We start from the raw sequence: 26,178 nt of genomic DNA on the forward strand, positions 1-26,178 counted from the left end.
TTCTGCCCTGCGAGGCAGCTGAGGTTGTCGCGCGGCTAAGCAAGGAGGACGCGGACAACTACGAGAAGGTCAAGGCTTGCCTTCTGAGAAAGTATAGGCTTAGCGCCGAGGTGCTCAGACAACGTTTTCGGAACGATACTAAGTCCAGGGACGAGAGTTACCCTGAATTCCTGTACAATTTAAGAGTCAATTTGGGCGTGTGGCTAAAGAGCACTGATTCCTACAGTGATAGGGACGCTATAGTCGAGCGAATTCTTTTGGAGCAGTTTTATAACTGCCTCCCACAAAAAGAAAGAAACTGGTTACAGGACCGAGGCGACATTAAGTCGGCAACTGAAGCTGCCGAACATTGAGGAGTACACTTCGCGCCGACAATTCAGCAACCCAGCAGTGGATAGGCCCCGCAATCCCAAGTGGAGTGTGAATAACCGTCAGGAAAGGCACTTTGCTAGAGTTGCAAACGAAGAAAGGAAGGCTTCTACAGGCAAACTCCCTAGAAAGGACGGCAGTGAGAAAAGTGGGGAAGTGACCAACGCGCAGAACACAAAGAACAAACTTGAGGCTAGGAAGCCGCTCACATGCTTTAGGTGTAATGAGCAGGGTCACATTGCCGTCAACTGCCGGAAAAAAGAGATTGCTTTCTCGTATGTCAGTGACTGCGATGAAAATATGAAGCTTTTGGAACCCTACATGCATGACCTAGTAGTCAACGGGAAGCCTTGCAAGGTACTGCGCGATTCGGCCGCAACGATAGATGTTGTCCATCCGGCGTATGTGTCGCCTTCCAACTATACAGGACAGTGTGCATGGATCCGCCAGGTAGTGGAGGAACAGAGTGTGTGCTTGCCAATCGCGAACGTGGTCATCGAGGGCCCTTTCGGCGAGTTAACAACCGAGGCTGCCGTTTCAGGAAAGCTTCCTAAGTGCTATCCGTATTTGTTTTCCAACAAATCGGACATGCTGCTGCGAAAGAGGGGCATCCTTTTCGGAGACAGAGTTGTGCAAGCCTTAACACGTTCAAAGGCGCGAGAACTAGCTACACTGCTCATTCCAGAAAATTCCACAGCGGAGGAAACGGCAGTTAAAACAGTGATCGATGCGGAAGATAGCGGGTCAGAAAACTTTGAGAGCGAGGCATCTCAGATAAGTCAACTTGAAAGTGAGCTTGATGAGACGCGGAATGAGGACGTTCTTCAGAGTAACCTCTTGCCGCCAGTGTCTAGTAATCTCACGCGAGTGGAACCCGAGAGGACTTAGCTACGGAGCAAGCCAATAATCCCAAGATACAGGAGATAAGGGAGCGCCACAGCGCCACTGAGACAGCAAAGAATATTTCTTTCGAGATGAGAAAGGGAGTGCTGTATCGCTTATTCAAGGATAAGCGCGGAGTAGAGCGTGACCAATTAGTCGTCCCCCAAAAGTACCGCGAATTCTTACTGCGACTTTCCCATGGCAGCTCGTGGTCATGTCACCTTGGAATAAGGAAAACAAAGCAGAGGCTGTTGCAAGAATACTATTGGCCTGGATGTTTTAAGGACACGGAAAATTTTGTACGGTCATGCGACACGTGCCAGCGGGTTGGAAAGGCGCAAGATAAGTGGAAAGCTCCGATGGTGTTAGTACCAATCGCTACCGAGCCGTTTCACCGGTTAGTAATAAATGTAGTTGGGCCACTTCCTGTGACAGAGTCAGGATACCGTTATATCCTCACTATGTTATGCCCAGCCACAAAGTTTCTAGAGGCTGTTCCGCTGCGCGAGGTGACGTCCGAGAGTGTAGTGGATTCGCTGCTGTCAGTGTTTGCACGAGTTGGATTCCCTTCCGAGGTCTAAAGTGATCAGGGTAGCGTTTTCACAAGTGTCCTCACCACCTCATTTCTCGAGCGATGCGGCATTAAGGTAGTGCGCAGCTCGATCCACCATCCGCAGAGCAACAGCCTAGAAAGATGGCATTCTGTTCTCAAACGCATCCTCAGGGGACTGTGCTATGAAAACAAGCGCGAATGGGATACCTGCCTGCCTGCAGCACTTTTCGCTTTGCGGTCAGTGCCGCACGAATCCACTGGATTTAGCCCAGCCGAGTTGGTGTATGGAAGGTCACTGCGCTCACCTTTGCGAATGGTGCGCGAAGCCTGGGAGGGGCGCGGAGAAGACCCAACAGTAGTAGAATTCATTCTGAACCTCCTGAATCGCTTACATAACACTAAGGAACTCGTTGAGGCCAGCATGAAGTCGGCCCAGGCTCGTTCCAAAGTGTACTATGATACGTCAGCCCGTCAAAGGACGTTTCGTCTCGGGGACCAGGTGATGTTGCTGAGAGGTTCAAGGCAGAATAAGCTCGAAGTACAGTGGGAAGGACCTGCTGAAGTCGTTGCAAAGCTTTCTAACACTAACTAAGCAGTGAAAATCCCCGGTAGGCGTAAAGAAGTGCGCATTTATCATTGCAATCTTATGAAGCCTTATGTGCAGAGGGAAGCCGGTAAATCTAACGTTAAACCTTCTCGAGGAGATGGGTGACAACTTGATTTGCCTCAGCGGAGAAGAAAGCAACGCTCAGGAGCTTCTCAAAAAGACGGAAGAGAGAGAGCTTATTGCGCGTCAGAGAAAGAGTGCGCTTGCATTGTATGGGCCATTCAACAATTGCAGTGCTATCTTGGAGGGGCCAAATTCACTGTAGAGACGGACCATTGTCCCCTGGCTTGGCTTCAGACTGCGACATCGAAGAACAGTCGCCTTCTGAGGTGGAGCTTGATTTTACAGCAGTACAGTTTTGAAATAAGATACAAAAAGGGGAAGTTAAATGGGAATGCGGACGCGCTTAGCCGCTGTTTCTAAGCGGTTCGAGGTGCTCCTCACCATGTATCCAAATTGATACTCAGGTTCTTTTTTTTTCGTGTGCTTGTATATATGTGACTATGTAAAGCAGCACGTTTGGTTTTTTAGGCATACGTGGGTCCTGAGCGTCTTGAGTCGTCTTGAGTGTGGGCTTTTCTCGGACAACGATGGCAGTTTTCTTTTGACCTGGTCTCTTCAGACGGGAGCCGAGTGCTTGCTTAGACATGTGGTTGAGTTTCAGAGACAGCTCAAGCAATTTGGCCTACGACAATCACGACAACGCGACAAGCGACAGTGAGCTTTAAGCGTTCATGTGCAGGCCATTACGTCGTCTCTTCATGCAGCAGCTGCGACTGCTGCCCTCCGTGACTTCTGGCGGGGGAGGAGGCTGTTGTGACCGTGCATGGTCCGCGCTTGCGCGCACTATTGTGCGCCTGTGGGCATGGTATTGATATGTGCTGTTTGTGCAAGGACTCTAAATGAGCCTGTTCACATGAATCTTTTTGTGTGAGCATGCTTTGCTTTGTCGTGACCCTACAACTGCCAAGTTGGCCCTGTCAAGGGAACGTCAAAAAAAATGCAAAGAAACGTCGCCCTGTAAGAAATAGCCGGAAGTGCTTTTGTTCAACTGTTCACCCTTCCCGTCGAGAGGCGCTATTGTCAAGTGAGGAATGCCTATTGTCCAAAGGAGACGATCGGAGTGACACATCCGCTGACGTACAGGAGAAGAAAGGAGCATGAGGATTACGGCCATTAGAAGATTTCCCGTGAATGCAGGAAAGAGTAGCAATTGCCGGAAAGGGACAATTCTGGGAGCAGTATACGTGGCGCGCACGTACACTTGGGTTTCTGAGAAGGAAATCCACTTGCCTGAACCAACATAGCGAATTTTTGCAGAAGAATCAAAATTTACCTCCTCGCCGTTCTCAAGCTCTACCCGCCAACAAGTGACCACGCCCGACGAAACAATACTGGACCAGTCAGTGCATCAGACCATCAGTGCAGTGATGTGATCGATTGGTTGCCGATATCTGAGGGGTGTGCCTTGGAACTGATTGGTCAGCATCTTCAGAGAGGGGCTGGACATAGGTGGATTTAAGGACGTTGCAGAGCACGAAATGACGCTCTGAACCCTGGTAAACGGCTCATCCAGACGCTTCTCGCTATGAACTCTTAACGCTTGCCATTTTGCTGATATACCCTTTTCTTTCATGTAATTAAGTTTTCTCAAAGTGCCATTAAACCTGCTTGTATATATTTTACCAACTTCGAAGATTCAATCCTTCATCAACCCGGAGTCTCTGCACGCTACCAAGTGAAGGCCGGGTGGACGTCACAACAGCACTTATAACAGACACAGCAGCGCCAGTGTCCACAAGCGTGAGAACTGCGACACCATCAACAAACACTTCGATAACTTTGGCCGGGGAAGACAGAGGACTCGCACAAGTAGAAGAAAACGCAGTTCTTGCCTCCGCAACTGCGGCTGTTAGTTTTCCTCCGGGCCAGCAGGAGAGCGACAGCGCAGCGGCGAGAGGGAACGACGGCGGGGAGACGGTGATCGACGAGAGGTGTGGGAGGAGCGGTCAGGATAAAATTAGTCGGTAGAGGTGCCAGCAGCGACAGACGGAGGGGAAGGTTTATAGTTTGAACTCTACTTGGAACTGTACAGGTGGGGGCCAATGCGGTACGACTGCGCGCGTTGGCGACAAAGCCGGGCGACGTGGCCAGGAACGCCACATGAATAACAAATTGGCGCGGTTGTCGGATGTCCGCAATGGATTGTTGACCCGACGTCGAGGAGGCAGATAAGGGCGGGGAGGAGATGGTGGTGGTGGTAACGCCGCAGCATACGCGACAGGGCACGATGGTGGTCTGGCGGTGACAGCGGCGTACGTTATCGGGGCTGTCCCAGGCGTAAGTTGAGAGCTTGGCGGTAAAACTTCTGCAACTTGCTCCTGGATGGTGCGTCGAAGTGCAGAATCTAGCGATGGGGTGGTTGCAGCAGAAGCAGGGAGGAGCGACAGTTGGTGAGCCACTTCCTCCCGTATAAAAGCCTTGATCTCGGGAAGGAGGGAAGGCGGTTCAGATGCGAGGCCGCATGCTGTCGGAGGCGGGAATAACCGATCGTTCATGATAGAACGTCATGGTAGAACGTCGAGGCTCGTTGCCTCCTGAGGACGTCGTAACTTTGACAAAGCTGAACCACTTCGACGACGGTTTGCGGGTTTCTGGCCGTCAACATATGAAACGCGTCGTCGGAGATTCCCTTCAGGATTTTGGTGATTTTGTCAACTTCGGACATAGATGGATTAACGCGTTTGCAAAGATCCACAACGTCCTCTTATGACGCTGGTGAATGTTTCGTCAGGAAGCTGAGCGCGGGCTTCGAGGCGTTGTTCGGCGCGGAGTTTGCGCACGGCGGGGCGCCCGAACACCTCGGAAAAGCTCGTTTTAAAGGCCGACCAGGTGGGCAGGTCGGGTTCATGGTTGCGAAACCATAAATTGGCCACATCTGTCAGGTAGAAGAGGACGTTAGCTGTGACATCGTCCCACTTGTTGTATGCGCTTACGCGTTCATATGAGGATAGCCAATCATCCACATCCTGGTCATCTGCGCCACTGAAAGAGACACTAAAGAGAGAAAGGAAGCGGGTTTGCATCGATAGAATGCCAGTTCCTGATTACAAAAAGACCACTCTTACTGAAAACAGAGCTGTTATAAGGTAGTAAAGAAGAATAACAGAAATACAGGTATCGCCACCACAGCCAAACGGCCGAGGCTCGCAACTACAAATCACGTGACGCGCTAGGGATCCCGGAGGCTGACAAATGCGAATTACGTTGCATGTTTGAATGCGGTCGTACGTTTTTTCTCAAACATGATAACACGCTTTTATCATACGTAAACGACGGCGAAAAGACAAGACAATGTAAACGTTGCAAGACAAATACAAAAATATACTTGGAGGCGCCACAGGCGCCCACTTCAGTTTTGGTTATGTTTCGGCTCAGGCATTTCGTGCGCACTCGGATAGTTTGTTTGAACCTGCAGCGCATGAATTACGAGCTTGGAGCAGCAGATGCGCCTTGATGGTTCCCATTTGAGCATTCGGAGGCACGAGCGAGCGAAATCCGCTGCCGCCGACACGCTCCTTCGTTCACACTTCTGCGCCAACATATCGCCGCCGTTGCCGCTTCGACTGCGACCTGACCGCTTGACTGCAGCTACGTACGCCACGAAAAGCATACATATGCTAAGTACTGAAGGAAAAACGCATTATCATTCAATTGTTCACTAAATCATGGCACATCTGACCAACATATACTGCGTCAACAAGACCTTCAACGTGCTATTGGCAGGCGTCGTAAACAAAAGGGGCATACTTGCCGCTCATACTAAGGAGAGCGTCGATATATTGCGCTCGTCGCCCGGCGAAAAAAAAGGGCCTCGGGTAAAAAGTAAAAGCTAAAAATAACGAAGCACCAGAAATACATTACAAAAGATTAAAAAAAATCTATTTGTAAAAAAAAAAATAAAAAAAAAAGCCGCCAGTAGCGGGAAGATTCGAACTCGCCACTGCTTGCTCCGTAACGTTAGGCGCTAACCGCTTGGCGGAAACATAAGAAGTATTTGTAGTTTTTATGTCATGGCCGTATTTACAATAAAGTGTTTGCTGCAGGTCTAAATATTCTTGATCATCGGCGCATGCTGCCTGCTCTCACGTCTTGCAACTAATGTTCTGGATGCCTATGCGCACTATATTGTGCACTGGATCCATTTTAACGTGTGGAATTTCACAGTGCTGGCAAATGTAGGGGCGCCGGCCCTTCGGTCATGTTCTGCTACCGTGGATGTAATTTTCGCTGAACACGGAGCTGTAGCACAAACCTTGAAGGAAAAAAGCGCAACGAAGCTTCAAAACTGACAAGCGCAGCAGCGAGGACACTATTTTGCTGGTAACTAAATCTTATTTGTATGTAAACATGTCGGGAAGCGTTGCGGTGACCGAGGGCTCGGTTTGTTTATACACAGTGCAAGAAGGAGCGCAAAAGCTTGAGAAACATGTAAAGTATTGTGCATTACAAGCGCTCTATGTTTTTTTTTTTCTTCCTTTATGGGCCCATCGCTCGGTAAATTACTCTCTTCATCGTTTTAGTTATTTCGGCTGAGGCCGTCATTGCGAGTACGCTGTTGCCATGTTGGCCCTTGAGGGATGCGATGCCGCTGGCCGCGCTGGCTCGCTAGCTATCACGGAGTCTCCGCTTACGTCATAGTGTGCGTCACTAACTCCAACTACGTAGTCGGAGGGCAGAGTTTGAATTCGACCGGCGGGAACAAGAAAAAACCTCAACTTCTTATCGCAATATCTCAGCAATTATTCGATTTTTTTGCGGCCGGATATGCGGCGACATTGTCACCAAATGTAGTTTATTAGATTTTCATATCATCTTTGGCTGTCTTTAGTGTCCCTTGAAGAAGCTGGGATCACGTTGGCGAAGCCCAGCAGAGCACAGCATGGTAGGCGGAGCGGTGGGAGCAGTCGAGCATGGTGTAGCGGTCTGGCTTGTTGCCTCAGGCATAGCGGATGGCAGAGCGAGTGTGCGACTGCAAAGCTCCAGCGTGAGAGGAGGGAACGAAGAGCAGTACAATATATATATATATATTGTAGGGGGTGTGTTTATTCAGTCCACGCAGAGGGATTCAGCTGCTCAGGATGAATTCGCAGCGGAGCGTCAGGCGTACTAAATCACGAAGACAACGACCAACTTCTTCGTCCTCGAGAGCGCCAGCACGCGATGCATGTCAGTGGCAATAACGATGAAGATTACCACACTACAGTTTAATTGTAGGGGGTGTGTTTATTCAGTCCGCGCACACACATAGTTCTACAGTTCCCGCAAACTGTGGAAGCGACTTTGTGACCGGTACCACACACGAATTGAAAGCTGTCGATTTTGCGACACGAGCGGCAGCGGTAGCTTTCCCCGAACATTGCAGCCATCGAATTTGCGAAGTATATGGAATTATATGGTAAGTGCGGCCGCCCAAGAAAGTGATCCTCCTTATTTTAAAGCTCTAACTCGTCTGCAGTCATACAGGAACTTAATTGACAATTAGTTTTCAGTAAAACTCAATCATTATCACCGTCTAGCTAAGGCCGTCGTCGACGGCCGCCCGAACCGTTGCTGGGCTGGATGCCTGCATGGCCGTCTGAGAATGCTTTGTGCCATTTGATCAGTCGCAGTAAGCGCAACGCATCATTGCCTTGATCACGACAAATGACTCGGCGGGCGACTACCCCAGTTCTCCCAGGAGCCTGTCGCCTGCTCAAAAATGCGCGCGAAAAACATGCTTCCGCCCGAGGACTTATTCTGCGCATGCACGCTGCGGCACCATGCAGGTGGTTCTGGCCAGGCCTGCCAGACTGAGGCGGTGATTTCTTGACGCGCCCGTCGCCGACTGATCACCATATCAGACAAACCTTCGAATCCGCCATGTCCCAAGGGATCTCGGCTGTCTGGCAAGTACGGGAGTGCAAAGCCGCCTTCCTGACTACTGATCTGATCCTAATAAAGCTCTTATGTGATATGATATGTTCTGCGAGGAGCGTCGAAAACGCTGGACTACATCCCGACGCTTGAAACTGCTGACTTTTTGAAGTGGAGATCCTAATTTATTTCTGCAACCAAAAAGCTCTGCCCCATTCTTGCACTCTGTATATCATGCCTTTTCTCATTCTCCTATCGCTCTGTGAGGCGTCGCCAGTCTTTAAACTACATTGGAAATTATTTTCTAGGTTTCTTTCTTTTTTTCATTGAGTGCAATTCCTCGCTTGTAGAAAGCCATAGGCACGCAGTGAACTACACCACTTCCCGAATTGCTCCAGTCTATATCTTGGCGTCGTTCAGGATCGTACACTAGGTTTACTCACTCACTATGAACGTGTGCTTGAAAGAATCATGGCTCGTTTCCTTCTAATGCAATTTTTTTTTTAATTCAAAAATTCCTGCTGGTCATCCTTTGCAACTTGCCCAACGGCGACATCTCACGTTGCACTGTGTAAGCAATATAACTCTTAGTGGCTTTGCTGCCACCTATGAACCACCTTTAAAAGCTAGCTGCAAGTTTTAGCCTCCGAGACTTTTAACCCGAGTCGTCACCAATCTCTGAGTCAAATTGTGTGACGCTTTTTTCATCAAGAAAATTTTGAATTACAACGCTGTAAACGTATCTACTCTATAACTAGTTTAACAGAATGACGTCTGTAGAGCTTTGAATGCCTAAGAATTGTTAAGACTATGTTATTGTTATATATAAAATTAATTATGTATAATATTTTGAGTTAGCAACTGGGCAAGGTGGCTTCTCAAAATTTCACCTATAAATATGGTTCCGCAAAAACCTGCAGTGTACTTCCAAAGTACATATACTAAAATTGGAACGATACAGAGAAGATTAGCATGGCCCCTGCGCAAGGATGACACGCAAAATCGTGAAGCGTTCCACATTTTTTTCAACTTCTGCGCTTATGTATTCTGGTGTACGTATTTCACGCGTGTGTTATTTTGTTCTTGTGGTTTGTGCGGTGCACTTTTCTTACATTCTGTGAACTGTCCTTCGTTTTTCATGCCCTATAACCATATATCAAATATTTTATTGGGACGCGCCACACAGAAGCGAATCGCTAGCGTGTGTATATACGGTCACGTTACGTAATTAATAATGGTGTATGTTGTCTTCATTGTCGCTAGGCAATTAAATGCTCGCTCTGTTATTTAACATATCTTAACCAAAATCTATTAGCACACATTAGCGCTATTCTTTAATAAACCATTGGAATTCTAACTATTTTGCTTCGTTTCAGTAGTTTTAGCACGCTTGCGTCTCGTTCTTTCTGGTGGCCATCAATGAAAGTAAATATAGGAGCTTCAGTGTAGGGGGAAGAAAGTTAATATTGATTTTTTAAAAATTCGAAATATTTAACGCGTGCTCTGACAAGTGGGGCTTTGTTGAAGAGAGGGTACGCATACAGGGAAGATTTGTTTCTTTCCATTTCTAAACACATATGCATTTAATGCTAGTCGCCGGCGTTGGGCTATATAGTAGGACGCTCAGTGTTCTTGATTTACGCCCCTCTTTCGCTCATCATCATCCTTGCCTTCTGTCCTCCCTCTCCTTTTTTCCCCCTGGTAATGGTATGAGCAGCGCATGACATCAGTGTCGACTGTCTGGCATTTTCTGCATTTTTCTTCAGTCCAGAGTGACGAATTGAAGCTTCCGAAATCACAGTTGGAGCGAACATTAAATCTGCATCTGAACCAGACAGATTCGTATAACTGGTTCCTGGTCTTAATGCTGATGTCCATCTTGATCGCATTATATGTAGATAGCAGTGAAAATGGTAGCTTTCGTATATGCAACCAGCATTAATGCACGTCACCTGTCAGTATGATATATGTATTTTAATTTAAGCGGAGCACAGAAACGGCAGCACTTCACACATATTTTATCAATTTTCCTTACCATGACGTCATGTTTACGTAACAAAGTTGTCTAATGCTTACATTGGCGCTGGCCACGTTCCTGCTTCAGGATATTCAAACGACAGATAAGGTCTAGGTGTCCTGCGCAAAGTTTCATAAAATAAACATCTACGAAAATGAAAAGTGTGAGAAACTTCCCTATTTTGTGAAGAGGAGTACTACAAGTACACGAATGCCTACGTTTATGAAGGAATAAAAGAATAGTTTACAATCAAAACATGGTTGCGGTTTTTTTGACCGCACGTGCTCACGAAAAAACATGACCCATCCATTATTGGGTAAGAAAATGGTGAACCATGTCATCTGGGATTTCATGCATGCATTCGACTGCCATATGTAAGGGCAAATTTCTAAACTACATCGCCTACACTGTAGCGTAACAAAATTCCATCGGAGTTAATTATTGGAGGGTGTTGGAGTTTTGCTCTAGCAGTACGTGCAGCTTGTGGGGTGATTGAGTTTTTGCTCTACCTACTTTATAATGTAACAGATTCAGGTACAAAAAATGGCCCAAACAATGAATTACGTTAACGCCGTGAAATTTTCAAAGCCGGCTCCCAGAGTGTCACATCGAACATATACCAACTTTTTCAACACATTTTATATTTTCAAAGCTTATACTCGCTTCTAGCAGATGTACTTGGCAAGTATTAAAAACATATACCTTCCTTAGCATGATATGGTTATAGAGGAGCATTATTATATATATATATATATATATATATATATATATATATATATATATATATATATATATATATATATATATATATATATATAAAAACAAGAAAATCGGTGCATGTTTAGACCTTATGTGTGAAACATCGAATTACTGTACGCTCGCTCTTGCATTATCACCCGTGCCCAGTATCGAGTTCGTTTGGGAATTTTCAATGGTGTTTCTGTAACTAATTTTTATCAGTTCATTTTCTTTTCTTCGCGCACTACGGTTATATGCGCCTTGGGTTTTCCCCCGCCTCCGTCAGATGGGGCGTCGGTCGTTCTCAGTGACAGTCGGTAGCATGTTTTTTTTTCATTGAGTGTTTCAAGACAATGGAGCCAGCAATGGGCCCCGTTCGTGAGCATAACCAGCGCAGCGAAAACGCCACGGTAAGCCGCTTTCCCGACGCTAACTGCAACCGGACCCACCTACACTCTGAGTGCATCAAAATACGCCGTGACGGCTCCCGTGCTGGGCAAGCTCTCACGTCGCTAAGCCTAACGAAGGTCTCGCAGCGCCAGTGACGGCACCTTTGGATGCGGATTTGGACCCTCTCCTCCTTTCTTGCACAATTCATATCCTTTCTGTCAGGACACGGGTTCACATTTCAGTTTGCTGAAAAAAAAAAAAAAGTACGCTGTCCTTCGCGCGTCGTTGTCGGCAGTGGTCACCGCGTCGCATTGTGCGGAAAAGAAAAAAATGAAAATGCGGCACTCTGTCCTGCCCTTTCACTCTTGTCTACTCGGATTGTGTGCATAATGCCCCTTCCCGTGTGGTGATGACTCCAGAGCTCGGAAAACTCGCGTGGTAACGCGCGACGTCTACCTAGCTTACTACTGGATGTCGTTACATCTGCGAGCCGTTTCGTGAAGCCGCGCTATCTAGGAATAAAATATATATATATACAGTCGCGTCGAGTGAGCACGAGCACGTTGTTTCGCTGTGAAGAAGAGACATTTGGGAAAAGAAGACGAAACATGGGTGCTATTAGCAATCACGTGGAGTAAAGAAAGCGCGCACACTTTGGTCGCGTTCGTGTTTTTTTTTTCTTTTAATTTCCGGTGCGTTGTTACAGCGTCTTGTAAAAGGCCGTCGGTGGCAGAATGGTGCCACCAGCTGTGAGAAATAAAAATGAAAGGGAGATTAAACTCGGATTTCTAGCAGCCTTTCTGCACGACTTTTCGGCATGTTTGACGGACTTGATTGTGAACCATGCATTGTGCCATAGTTTGAGGTAAAAAAAAAATGTGCGACGACGCAGATTGCAAGGTGCACCACATGGCAGGTGTTGTTGCACGAAAGCAATAAACTACGTACTACTACGGAAAGGTTTCGCGAAGTCGGAGCGAGCCCTAGCCGCGGCGTTAACGTGTTGCACGATCATTCTTTTTTGTTTGGCGTTTGACCTGGCAGTTCCGCGAACTTCTTGTTTTTCTGTATTTGCGAAGGGCTAGTTTAGAACATCCCGTGTGTGCGTAGGGCACCGTTCGGCCGCAGTTGCAATTGATTGCATGGTCGAGAATTTCCTTGCGCCTGTGTCTGTGTTGTGTTTACTCGTGCTTTTTGAGATGGGAAAGGGAAATCGAAATGGGCTGGCATAGGTGCAGTTGTGTGTTCGAAGACGCGAGCGTTCTGTTTATATATTAAGCTACCTCATTGGATTTTCTCCGATTGCTAAATGTCCGCGACTCACTGGATGCGAGGAGAGAGTGTTTCGTTGGCGTGTGATCGATTTCCGCGTTCAGTGCCTTCGCAAAACACGGGGCCAACCGCCGCGGGTTCGATGGGTGTGTTTGCATTGGTTCGCAGTGTAGTTTCTGCTATCAGACGAGTTCTTTTTGGCCGTTACGTGCGTGCTTATTGCGCGCAACACGCTAATGTTACTGGTTTTGTTTTCCACCCTTTGCTTTGTGCCGTAGGAGGGAAAAACAACTGCAGACTTCACTGTTCATCTCATTTAGTGAGTTGAGGTAGCATTACGGTGCTCGCGCGACATGGCTTCTAATCTTCACTGATGAAGAAAACAAAATTTGATCGAGGGCACCATAGTGTGGTGCCTAATTATTCCATGCTTGAGTAGGCCTATGTTTTGGGACGGTTCAAGCCGCTATAGTGATTATTCATTATTCAGGATTCCATCCGTGGGCGTGGTTTGTTTTTTGCTGCTTGCTACTCTGTAACTGCCAACACTTAAGCCGATTTGAAGGTTTTCTATTTTCCGCGTGCGTCTTTCGGTGAGCAAGATGAGTGTCCCATGGACCCCTTATCGCAAGAACAAGGTTGAAAGATAAACAAAGACCTTGTTAAAAGGATAAAAAGGAAACAGCATTGAGAACAGATGCTTGGTGTACAGAGTTTCTGTGCTAAGCTAACTCTTTAAAAGGTAGTTTTCAGTGCTGAGAGTAGCTCATTTGTCTTGCACTTCCCTGGATGTTGAATGTTCAAACAAAATTCCATTTGTAGGTTGTACATTTCGTTTGTTAAGTTTCAAGGTCGGTTTAAATGTTTACTGATGTCGATTATTCTACCTTTGGTCGGGCATATGCATGCCTCATACCATACATAGAACACAGTGAGTGGCCAACAAATTAACACCGCCTGTGCTTCATCTTAGGTTCAAACATTTGTAGGTCCTTTCTGTGCACTCCATTTATTTTAATAAATCGTTAAACTAGTACCTTTCTCAAGATTTTAGTGTGCTAGTGATGTGTTTTTGTTCTTCGTCCATCTTTTTGCACTACAGTCTTAATGAATTACCGACTTGCCCAATATCCACCTTCGGTACCTTTTATTTACTTGTGGGTGGCCAGCAGGCTTTGGCATCAGGCTCCTATCATATAAGGAAACGGCTCTTTGGGGCATTTTATGTTCAAAAGACACTTGTTTTTTTCTGTGTTCTGTATTGATATCAGTGTTACATTGTGCCGCAAAGCACTGGACAGGTTCTTTCTCTGTTGATGAATATGTTGTGCAGAAGAGAATGCCTGCAGAAATTCATTTCACTCATGGTTTTCCTTTGCTGGCGGTGCGTAATACAGGCAGGTTATTGAGGCCGCAGCAATGCGGTAGCTTTCTCACCTGGGCCATGGCTGTGAGGACAGGTAATGAACAGGGTGAATGAGCAGTGCCGGGAAGGACGAAAAAAAGATGAAATGAAAGCCTCTTAGAGCACATGATCAACGCTCACTCCAGTGGACTTTTCCTATAAGTAAACTGGATAGAGGAAGCAAGGGTATATACATTTGCATCAAACCTAGGAGTGCAGGCTGGGAAGTTCTTGACTTTACCAGTGAGTAGTAGCAACGTTGACAGTGTTGAGAAGAGCTTAGAACACTAATGAAAACCTTCTTGGCCCTGACTGGCCAACCCATGTCGGCAAGTTCATTAATGACTGCGCACATGAAGTTGTGAACACACGAGTTTGCGGGAGACTGGATGAAAGTACAAGTGTACATCAGCCCATAATGAAACCTGTTTTAATTGAGTGGGGGAAGAGAAAAATATTTGTAAACCACTTCCCCTATGTATGTAGTGCCGAGGATTGCTCATAACCTCACCAGAAAGACTGTTCTTACCTTGTCCTTTTTATTTAACTACAGTTGATTGCCCACATGCGCAATAACTTGTCAGACTGGTGTGACCTGATCATCAGAGACTTAAGGGACGTTGAACAATTCCACACTGTTTTTTATATCTGTAAAGTCAATTTTGCGCTCTTTCGGGTCTATTAATCTAAGCGCGGCACAAAAACATTAGTTTGCTTGTGATAAAATAAAAACAGAATTCCAACGCTCAAGCTCGTGACATCTCCACAGAAAACTGATCCCTATTGCATTTTAGAGTTCAAGGGTTGTTCAGTAAAGGCAGAGGCTGGTTCTCTACATTTATTTCTGAAAATTGTTCATCAGGATTTTTATCACCATCAAAATACTCCTCATTCAACAAAATGCACTTGTCTTACCGTTTCTGTCATGCGAAGCAATTTTTTGCCACATGCTTGAAAACTGCCTCCAAAGCCTTGACTGTATAAAACTGAGCCCTGGTTAGTTCTTTTATTGTTACTGCAGGTACCTGTACAGGTAGCAGAGGGCCGGCAGGGCTATAGAGTGGCTGAGGGACAATTGTAATTCTTTCTGAGCTAGAAATTACCTTAGTGTTTGTAGCATAAGCGCTTGCGTTGTCAAGGTGCAGTTTCTAATTTCCCACAAGTTCAGGCCTTTTTATTGAGTTTCGTTCCCTCAGCGCCAACAAGACTTCTGCAGTAATTGGCATTGACTATTTGACCTATAGGAATTGCATGGGCGCGTACAATTCCCCCTGTGGTTTTGAAAAATGTGATGGCCATTGCCTTGTTTGCCAATCTTTGTGCCTTGGCCGTCATTGGTTGAGGTGGCCCATTTTCAACCCAGTGAGTGCTTTGGCGCTTCATCTGCGGGTGGTATTCCCAGGTCTCTTCTCCAGGAATCTTCTTTGCATCTATTCCACTCGAGACAACCTTCTTCATGGTTTTATTTGTGGACTGGGGTAAACGGGCGGGACACATGCATTGCGCACAGATTCTTGACATGTAAAGATGTTTTCAAAAAAAAAAATTGTGGGTGCCTCGTGAAATCCTCGGAAAACCAAAAATGAATTGAAGGGAACATAACGACCACACGCGCCAAATAGGTGTATGTTTTCATAGCCATTTGGTTAAGCCGCACACAAAACTTAAAAGTGTAGCGTCGGTCACGCAGATTCCACTTGGGTTACACAACCAGAACACTTAGAGGCAATGTGATACTGCCTCCTGTCTGAGTAAATATTTCTGCAGCTGCATGAGAGCCGCATATGTGGGGCATATAGTGTGATATTAGTTAAGCCACAGTGTTCACCAAAAATGTAGAGAGAAGGCACAGCAAGCGACAGCAAAGAGCACTAGACCCACTCTCAGTGTTTCTAAACAACCCTTATAATTGGTAATTTAAATGGCCTCTACTTGTAGTGCTGGCTGGTGATTACACACCTGCATTTCATTTTTTTGCCTTGACTTGCTTATAGTTCAGAAGAGTGAATTGCTGGGCCAGTTGGTTAATGTCTACTATACACCGTTTCATACATCACGTGCAACACAGCGAAAGCTACGCAAGTAGTTCCCAAGAAAAGAAAAAGCGTATCACTACGTGTTCATTTCTTGGCCGAGTGGTTTCTGTGGAAATGGGCTCTATTCCAAGCATACACGTTTGCAATAACTTGCTTCGCGTGCCTAGACATCTTCGCAGTGCGGATCTTATAGAAAAAATCCGCTCCGAGATCGCTGCATTGCGCTGCGTGGAGGGCACCGCTGGCAGGGTTGCGGGGCAGCAAAAACGTGACACGAATGAAACCGACAAACAAAACATACAAATTCACCGAATCCGATCTTTTCTCCTTAAAAAACGGTTCTTTTTGTGGAGTTGATGGCAAATGTAAGATTTATTAAGCTTGCAGACAAAGCAACTATTGTTTCCTCTCGTCAAGAGCAGGCACTATTTTTCATCATGGATGCCGAGAGCGCAAGCGAGGGCTCTAGCTTTGGAGTGTTGCACTTGATGTGTGAAACGGAGTGTAGAAAAAAGCCAGCGAAAAAAAAGACTCTGGACAAGAAGAAACACAAACACACACGCAGTCGTCAGTTGCTTATAGAAGCTCCAGCCTCGAATAATGTAGCATTTTTACCATTAAAGTGTAGTAATCTTTTTGTAAAGGCCAGTCAATCCTTCATAGTCTTAGATAAGCATTCTGCTCTTTGCAGCATTTTTCAGTGATTACATTTTAAAGCTGCATTATTGGAATGAAAGGATATATATATATATGTATATTGCTGATAAGTGGAGGTAATCAGTTGCAAAGTTTCATTTTGAACGAATTTTTTGTCACTGTGTGCATGCATGTGTGTGTGTGTGTGTGTGTGTGTGTGTGTGTGTGTGTGTGTGTGTGTGTGTGTGTGTGTGTGTGTGTGTGTGTGTGTGTGTGTGTGTGTGTGTGTGTGTGTGTGTGTGTGTGTGTGTGTGTGTGTGTGTGTGTGTGTGTGCACACGTGAATTTGGTGCCTGTCATGGTTTTCCACATTTTTAAGTGTTCTGTGCTGGTGCTATTGCCATTATTGCACAAAGCTGGTCTTGCTTGCACCTTGCAGACCCTTAGCCTCTCTCATCCTCGTAACTCACCGCTACAATGTTGTATGCAGTGAGCTTGTGGCTAAGGTTCATTGCACACAGGTTTGGCTGCATTGAAACATATCATATGTTGCACAGGCTTTTATACTTCCCAGGACTTGTTTTCAGCAGGTTTGATTGTACACTTGGACACACTTGGACTCTACAACAGCAGGAATACAGGTATAAGTGGCAACATACATAACTGGAATGCATTACCATAGAAGGGATCAGAAGAAAGAACTGTGCAGTTATGCTTTGAAGCACTTTTGAGCGCAGTGGAGAAGGAAAAGATAGCAGTGGTCAGTAGATTTGAGGAATATTTTTTTAATTTATGAAGCTTAACCTCATCACATGTTCATAAATATAGTAGCAGAGAAAACAGAAAAAGCATGCCCTAAGGACAGAGATAAAAGAAAAAAATATGCACGAAGGTGCAGGCTGCATTGTGTTATGTTGTCACTAATTTACGAATAGTTTGTTGACAGCATTACTATTGTTGAACTGTCAGTTTGATGAAGCATTGTGGTACAAAAATTTATAGCTTCAGCTGCCTGTCTGAATGCTGCGACACATGTGTTAGGCAACCGAGTGTTCTGCAAGGAAAACAGCTTCTATATCTATACACACCATATTCATAGCTTAGTATTTATCCTGTTTTTATTTCTTGACTTTGCCCGAGCACCATTGTTTGGCTGTCTACAAAATTTCTTCGTGTTCTTATTAGGTCCTTAGTGGCAAGGCCTTTGCAGTGTCCTTTTCTTCCTCCATCTTAGATGTATTATTCGTATGTATAAAAAATGATCTTATCTGTGGGATGTGGTGGCATGCAGAAACAGTGTTCATAGCATCAGAGTAATGTCACCTAGTATGTCTGTTTCATCGCTAAGTCAGCAAATGATTATGCTTGCAGTGGAAATGGCATTGTGGTTCTTGCTGCCTTCTCTACTAGGACATGGGGTAGGCTGGAAAAAGCTTGGATTTTTGTCTTTATGTTGATATTGAATGCAGCAACATTCATCACCATCATTCATCCATTCTCCCTTAGGGACCCCTAATTGGGGCATTACGTAAGGATGGAGGAAAAACAATAACAAACAGTAGGAACATTTGCTATGACATTGAATAAGTCGAATGAAAATGTTGCAATGGCATTACATAACTTAACAGAAAACAGTTATATATATTTTGCCCATCACGCTATATCAAGAGCAAAACGAGAACACTGTAAAGCAGGTAAGGGTTCAATAACTTAAAAAATGTTACACTTGCAAGATGGGGCTTCGCAACTACACTGTGACTCGGATGAAGGGCGAAGATAATGGAGAAGAGGTTTTAGAATGGAATCGGATCGCACGCAGATGCTGTCGCAGCTCTGCAGCTGCTCATTGCACTGTTCAGTGGCGGACGGCAGGCCTAGACAGTTATAAAGGTTCTGCAATGTTATATTGGAAGGTAGCAGAAGTGTGCAGTGCAAATGAGGGAAATTGTGGTATAACTTGTGAAAGAGGCTGAGTTTGGCATTTGAACAACGAAAAGGCAGTAGAGGTATGTCAAGGGATGATTTGATGCCAATAACACTGGTCCTCCAGTCATAACCTGATGTAACAAATTGGGCTGCACATCTTTTTGCTTATTCTGTTAGGTCGGTTAGATACAACTGGTGCAGGCTCCAAATTGGTGAAATGTATTCAAGATTTGTGCGAATTAATGTTTCGTAAGTGAGTTTGTAGAGGGAAGGAGGGGACATGACTAGCAACCTTTTGCAGTTAGTTGAGCGATTTGGGACTTTCAGGTTCTGGGCTTAAGATGTGCTCGGGCCATGAAAGCTTGCTAATAATGGCTATTCCTAAGTACCAGTTGGACTCTACTTGTGTTAGGGTGATTGACCTCAGAGAATACTGATAATTTAAGTTATTGCATTTATGCGACACTGTTGTGAACTTGCATTTTGAAATATTAAGTATCATCAACCACCATGGGCACCAGTTTATTATTTTGTTGAGGTCATTTTAGAGGAGGACTTGATCATTTTATGACGCATCGATACAGAATGCAATCTCCAAATGTGCGAATTGGCGATATTTTGCAGGGAAGGTCGTCTATGAATACCAAGAAAAGAAGAGCGTCAAGAATGGAGGCTTGAGGAACATTCGAAATGATGTTTGTGGCTGAAGATAGGTGCTTATTATTGACTGTGTGTTGTGAATCATTAGAAAGGAAATGGTAAATCCAGGATAAAACAAGTGGGTCAAGACGGGACCTCGAAAGTTTAGCCTTAAGGCGACAGCGTGATACATAGTAGAATAATTTTGATAAGTCGAGGTAAATGATGTCAGTTTGAAAGGTGGAGTAAAGATTAAGGTGAAGATCAGTTGTGAATCCGAATAGCTGTTTTTGGGCATGCAGTGCCTTGGCAGAAACGTTTGTTTCGGTCAGAACACAGAATTGATGTCAGTTAGCTCTTGAACATTATTCATAACCCACATGATTTTTCACCCTTTAAGTAGACAGCCTAGTTTTTGAAACTAGGCTGCCAGTGGACGTGTCCAAATTCTTCAATGCTTGCACTCACTCTCATCTGCCCTGCTGCAAATGTGAAAAGTAAGATCGGGAATTTTCCTAGGCTCCGCCTATTATTCAGCAGCAGCCAGGCAAGGCAACGAAGGTACAACAAAGGTACAATCGAACTAAAGGTGACACAATTTATTCTGCACTTTTCTTACCACTTGTGAAACAGCCTATTTCTTTACTCCTGTGTAGTTATTTTTAAACTGTTCTTTTTTTATTATTATTGGAGACTTGGTAAACATACATAGACACTTTGGGCTCTCATATTTCTGCTCTTTGAAAGGCCACCACACTTGTTGCCCGTACAAGAGCCAAATGACAGATGGGCCTTTGTTGCGCAACTACTTGCCCTCAATCAGCACTTGGTGCCATTAAGTCTGTTTCTTAACTGGAAGTTCTCAAGAACTGCCTCCATGGGCGAATTTGAAATGTCAGCAAATTATTTAACAGTCTTATTGGGAGCAAGCACTAAAGAATGTCTTCCTAGGAGTGCACATCTTAGATTCAGCACTTGCCTCAAGTGATGGCCCTTGTTAACATTTTAAGATGCTCCTGGTAATATGTCATGAAAGACATCTAATATGGGTACCTTTTGAGGATACGGTTGCATGAGGTGGGTATCGTCGAAAGTAGTTTGCTGAATGGAGTGCAAGCTGACAAGCAAAGGAGCATGAATTGACACTGGCATTAATTACATATCTAATAAAGAGAAGTTTCAGTGCATGTTGTTTCTACTGAAAATTTTAAATATGTTTTCTACCTCGGACCTCTCTATTAAAAAAGATCACTTTTTTTTTACACTTCGCTCATTTTTTGGAAAAATCAAGAAATGATAAAAGGCTGTTAATTTTTTTTTATTATTCCTGCTTTGCCTAAGCACATGCGCAGTGATACTACTGAACTATAATCGTAGCTATCACTGGTGTAGATTTACTGTGAAAATTTTATGCAATGAAAGCACCCAGACAAAAAAGAAAGTGTAGCCCCGCCAGGTTGGCTCAGTGGTTAGAGCACTTGACTATTGTGCCCAAGGATGCAGGATCTAATCCCGGCCTTGGTAGGCCCTTTTCGGTGGAGGCTAAAAGCTGGGCACTCGTGTGCTTTGCAATGTCAGTTCATGTTAAAGAACCCCAGTGGGTTGAAATTTCTGGAGCCTTCCACTACAGCATCTCTCATAGCCTGAGTCGGTTTGGGACGTAAACTCCAAAAGAAAACAAAACAAAAAATTAAAGAAATGTAGGGTTGTGGAAAAAGCAAAGCAAAATATTTTCTCCAAAGCAGTAATTGTGGTGTAGTGAAAAGAGGAGGAAGTGGAGGACAAAATAACAGAATGATTTCTTTTTATTTCGGTGCTTCATCTCTTCGTTTTCTTGTCTCTTCCCTAAATACCGTTTTATTTTTGGCGATGTAGTTATACATCTAAAAAAATGTCTCTGCACCCCAGTTCTTGGCCAATCCCCCTGTGTGATGAGTATGTGCTATCAGTTTAGACAACAGCAACAACTTGAATGAGCTAGGTGGTCTGAAGGCATGGAAGACAATAATAATGGTTGCTTGGACAAGCTGGTGCAATGCGGATATGGATGAACAAAGATAGGTGCAGCCAGGCCTTGACTCTTTGCTTTGGTGACCTTAGCTGTTTGCTCATCTGCGTCCCTGTGTTCTTTCAGCAGCGAGAGTATTCTCTAATATGCCTCAAATTATATAGGGAAGATTGGGCCTACCTTGTGTTCTGAAGCCATTTAGTTTCTATCGTTCTCACTTATTGATACGGTATGGTGGGATAATTAGAGAAATGTCATAATAGCACGCAACTCTGTTAAATGCAGTCTGTCCAGTGATACAGATAGCTGTGTTTGAAATAGCTTTGGTGCGCTGCTAACGTTTAGCAGACAGTTCTACTTGTTTTTGAAATTTCAAGTTGATGTCAGATGGCCCGTTTTATGAACATGCATGCTCAGTGATGCCTTTGAAGCCATTAGTGATGTACAAGCATTAATGAATAACAGTGCTGGTGCAGAAAAGCCCGTGACATTTATTTCATCGCTGAATATGGTTCATTCTTGGGACTCTTGCATGACAGAAAACATCAGAAGCATTTAACAGCTGTCAACTGATTCACCGACTTCTATTTCATCTGTTCATAGGAAGACACTATGCGCGGATAGATTGGATGAATGGGTTAATCCCGTGTCGACTTGTCACTCGGACAGGCCTGGCAACATATAAATTTCTCCATAATGAAACTGTTGTCTGAGCAAATAGTAGCACCTCTTTTCTGTGGAAAACAGTGAACCATTTTAAACACACATGCATTCATCCTTGTGGACTCTTTCTAATGATGTCCTGCCGCTGTGGCTGCTTACTCGGCCACCGATCTCAAGGACTCTGGTTTGATGGCAGCCGCTGTTCAATGGAGGAAAAATGCAAGCCGCTTTGTTTTTCAATATTGGTGCATGTTAAAGAATACCAGGTGATCAAAGTCATCCTGAGCTCTCGACTGTTGCGTCCCTTCTAGCCTCAGTCGCTTTGGGACGTTAAGCTTGGTAGACCAAACCAGTTAGTGTAAATGAATTCTAGGAAAAGCGGGCATTTTTTTGTTTGAGTGATACCTCACTTCAGATGCTGTTGCTGCACAATTAGTGGCAATATCCTGATATTTTGAATAACCATAAGTCAGCGGATGGATCATTAGTATTTACAGCAGCCTGGTCAGCGGAACTGTTGTAAGAATGAGGCCTGGGTGAGATGTTCTTTTAAGTGCTTTTAGGTAGCCGATTTTGGTTTTGGATGCCTGCAGGAGATCTTAAACAATTAGCAGGGGTGCGAAGTTTTCAAAAAGTCGAAGTTCATTGTAATACCACAATCAAACAAACAAGTTTAGTCTTGTAGTTTGCTCTTGATATGACTTTTAGTGATGCTACATGTACCAGGACTCGCTAGGGTTGCAGATGCCAGTAATATAAATAATATTACTTACAGTAATGTTACTTTTATGGAAGCGAGTAGTATAAGTAACATTCTTTGGATCGTTCGTGCATTTCACTGTTGCGCCAATGAAAATGATTCTCTGTGCTACTTCATTCAGTCTCTAGATGTATCACCTATTCAGGCCTGGCTCCAGCATTAGGCTTAGTGTTGCGTATTCAGCGAAGCTTTCTTTAGCACTCGCTTTTTCCCAAGGCACTGCATGTTGATCAAACTTAGTTCCAATACCATTCAGAAGGCTGATGCCCCTTGTTTCAGATAGGGCCATTCATCACAGGCTCATCTTGAGTTGCTTGTGTTTGTACAGTTCTCATCTACAGCTCTCTTTTTACTGTTTAAAAGCATATTAGCATAGACGTGCGCAGAGGAGGGGAGGTGCTGCTGCCCCTCTAATCCTCTAAGGGGGCGCCAAGTTTGCCCCCGTACCTTGACTCCGTCGGGTCTGTGGTGTGCAGGTTACGGCCATGCAATTGTTTTTGCTATACTGGAGGCCGAGGAGCATTTATGTTGCATTCCAAGCCACGTTTTCCTCCGGAGAGCCGGGGACTCAACTAAGGAACCATTGTCAATTAATTTTCAATTCTGAATCCATGGTGAAGCTTGTTTTGTTTCTTAAGTGCAAAATATTTTGTATGCGTTGCTATTCCATCACATCATTACTAAATGTTTTATAGGCATTCCTCATTGTGCTATGTATTGGCTGTAGGTGCCTTGAGGATTGAGGGGGCGGTGCGGTGGAACTTGGCTCTCCCTAAGGCAAAACTCTGTGCTCGTCTATGTATATTAGCGTATTTCGTGTGAATCCATCATCTAGCCACATCATTTGATCCCGGTCTCTCGTTCCTTTTTCCCCTCAGATGCGTTCTCGGTTGCAGGTCATTTTGACACATGTTGGTCAATTACCGATGTTCAAGTAGTGTGTATTGTTACTGTTAAGAGGAGCTAGTGGGGCTTCATATAGTATTTACTGCAAATGTACGCTAACGAAAGGTACACACATCTGCGCTTGCCAGTGGCCGATGCTTCTCCTCTGATTTCTGAAATTTTTTCAGGCATGAATTGGCTGGACATTACCTGCCCACAAAAAAAAAATACAAATGAAAACATAGAGAATAGTGTCATTTACACTGATTCTGTGAGCATACTAACAGCATATAATTATAAAAATGCAGCAAATCGCTTATTGGTGACATCATACACAGCATAAAATCAGCCACAACCCAGGGACATACTGTAAAGCTTTGCTGGGTTCCGAGTCACATAGGAATTGATGGAAATGAAAGCGCTGATATATATGCTGCACAAGCTCGACATATAGAAATGAAGAAAGTGCACGTTCCCTACAAAGAAGCAGTCAAATTAATGCAATCTAGGCTGAGAGATAGATGGCAATCTAAATGGAATAATGAAGAAAATAACAAGCTACATCTAGTAAAACTTGACATATCTAAATGAAAGTCATGCACACACCAAGGACGATTCACTGAGGTCATTCTATGTCGCCTCCATATTGGACATACACACCTTACACATGGCTATATTCTTAGAAAACATGCGAGCTTTGCGGAGAAACAATCACAATCATTTTTTATGTTCCTGCACACAAAGCTAGAACTAAGAAAGAAGCATTTTTCAATATTTTATTCAGAATATATTCCTCTTCACCCTATCTTACTCATCAGAGAAAATGCTCTTGTCAATATATCACACGTTTTTATGTTCTTAATAGATGCCTACCCTCTTACCGAACTATGAGATTTTTAACCATATTTAATAGATCTGCTGCATGGACAGTAGATCTCACCATGTGTTTGGCGCATGATAGCGTTAGATGCTTATGCGCCATAAAACACAACACATTCTTATGACGTCATAATCAGCCACCTTGCACTCGGTTTATTTTATTTTATTTAGAAACATACTGCCAGCCTGAGTGTCAGGCTTTAGGCAGGAGCAGGCATACAATGTGACAATGAAGGTGGTCAGCATGACCACGACGTCATGACAGTGGTCGATGGCGCTTATTGAGGGCATCTTGGGGGGCTGCTTCGTATCGAGCTATACATTCGACCATAGTAGGCCATCTGTGCGTTGTGCACTAGAGTTCCATATAACAGGTCCCGTGTGTGATCATGGAGACTGCGCGCCCATTTCTTTTGCTGTGGTCCGACTGTCGATTATAGTCGCTTTATGTGTGCACCGACGTTTGTCGCCGCCCAGGGTCGTAAATGTCTTTCGCATCTTCGCGTGTCGCCGGTGTTTGGTGGCAGTGCATAGCAGCCGTCTGCGCGACCTCCCTCGCCCATTTATCGACCGGCCGTCGCCAAGAGGGCTCTCGCCTCTTCGGGTGTTGTCCCGATTAGGGAGGAGAGTGAGGGATTGCGTGCGCTACCTTCTTTTTTCTCAGAGTTCTTAAGAAGAGGAGCCGCTCGCTGGCGCAAACTCCGTTTTCACGTTTGTCCAGAGAAATTTGTGCCGCCCTTCGTCGCCGGTCGGTGTGTAGCGCCTGTCGGCTGCGCATTACCGGGGGACGAAGAAGGAAAATAATTAACGTTTCCTCCTTTAGCATCGCTGCGCGTGCCTCCCGTCTCGGTGAACGGCTTTCTTGAGCTGCACCTTGCCGTCGAAGTCCTTTCGTTCGCCCTTACGTTGCATCCCGCTTCTAAACCCCCGGGGGCGATCCTTGCAGTGCCCGGGCTGTCTCACTTCATTCTCGTTTCCGCTGGCTGCCTTCGCGACGCTGTCTCCTAGGCTGCACACGCGCCGTCTGTAGTTCGCCGTATAGTTTCCGGTGGTAATGCGACTCCCATTCTCTCTCCTTGTTTTTTTTTTTTTTCCTGTCTCCTTGTACCGCGTTGCCTCTTTGTGCCGCAGACTGCCGTCCGTCGCGCTCTGTCGTCTGGCTGTGTCCCCCTCCCCATTTTCGTTCGTTGTTTTCCCTGGTTGCTGGGCGCGGCGTTAATCTCCTTAGAGCCTGCCTTCTTCCCCGGAGGGTGGTCGGTCGTCAAGCCCCGGTTGTCCTCTCGGGGCGAGTACGGCTAGAAGGGCTTGAAGTACGGCATCCCTCGAATGCAGCGGAGCGGCCGGCCCACGATTGCGCACTGCGCAACGCCGGCCGTGAGCAGGGCGGGGACCAACGTTTGGATCGCGATGTTATTTTGACCTGCGCTGTGGTGGCGCTCTTTCGATGTTTTATTGCGAAAGCAATACTACTATAGGTCTCGAGCTTTCAGCGTGGCGCTGTCGCACCCACGTGACGCTGTGACGTCACACCCCACGTGACACTAGGGTGAGAGCTGGGCTACCAACTCAAGCGGTCGGCGTGGCGCGGCCGCACCCAC

At 45.3% G+C, this 26,178-nt stretch overlaps 1 protein-coding gene and 1 non-coding gene across 2 annotated transcripts in view; both read left to right on the forward strand.

Moving 5' to 3' along the window:
• The first annotated feature begins 9,248 nt into the window (after positions 1-9,248).
• Positions 9,249-9,351, forward strand: LOC146188022 (U6 spliceosomal RNA). The gene has a single exon (XR_014707747.1). It is a non-coding gene; the product is annotated as a U6 spliceosomal RNA (small nuclear RNA).
• Positions 9,352-11,335: 1,984 nt separating this feature from the next.
• LOC146188023 (uncharacterized) overlaps positions 11,336-26,178 on the forward strand; it is a 109,634-nt gene continuing 94,791 nt past the window's right edge. Inside the window, exon 1 of the mRNA XM_084603607.1 lies at positions 11,336-11,492. The gene's annotated coding sequence lies outside the window, so the exon portion shown is untranslated. The remainder of the gene's footprint in view (positions 11,493-26,178) is intronic.

The sequence above is a fragment of the Amblyomma maculatum genome, chromosome 5, assembly GCF_055883805.1.
Source record: "Amblyomma maculatum isolate TAMU_Amacu chromosome 5, ASM5588380v1, whole genome shotgun sequence".
NCBI classification, from domain to species: domain Eukaryota; kingdom Metazoa; phylum Arthropoda; class Arachnida; order Ixodida; family Ixodidae; genus Amblyomma; species Amblyomma maculatum.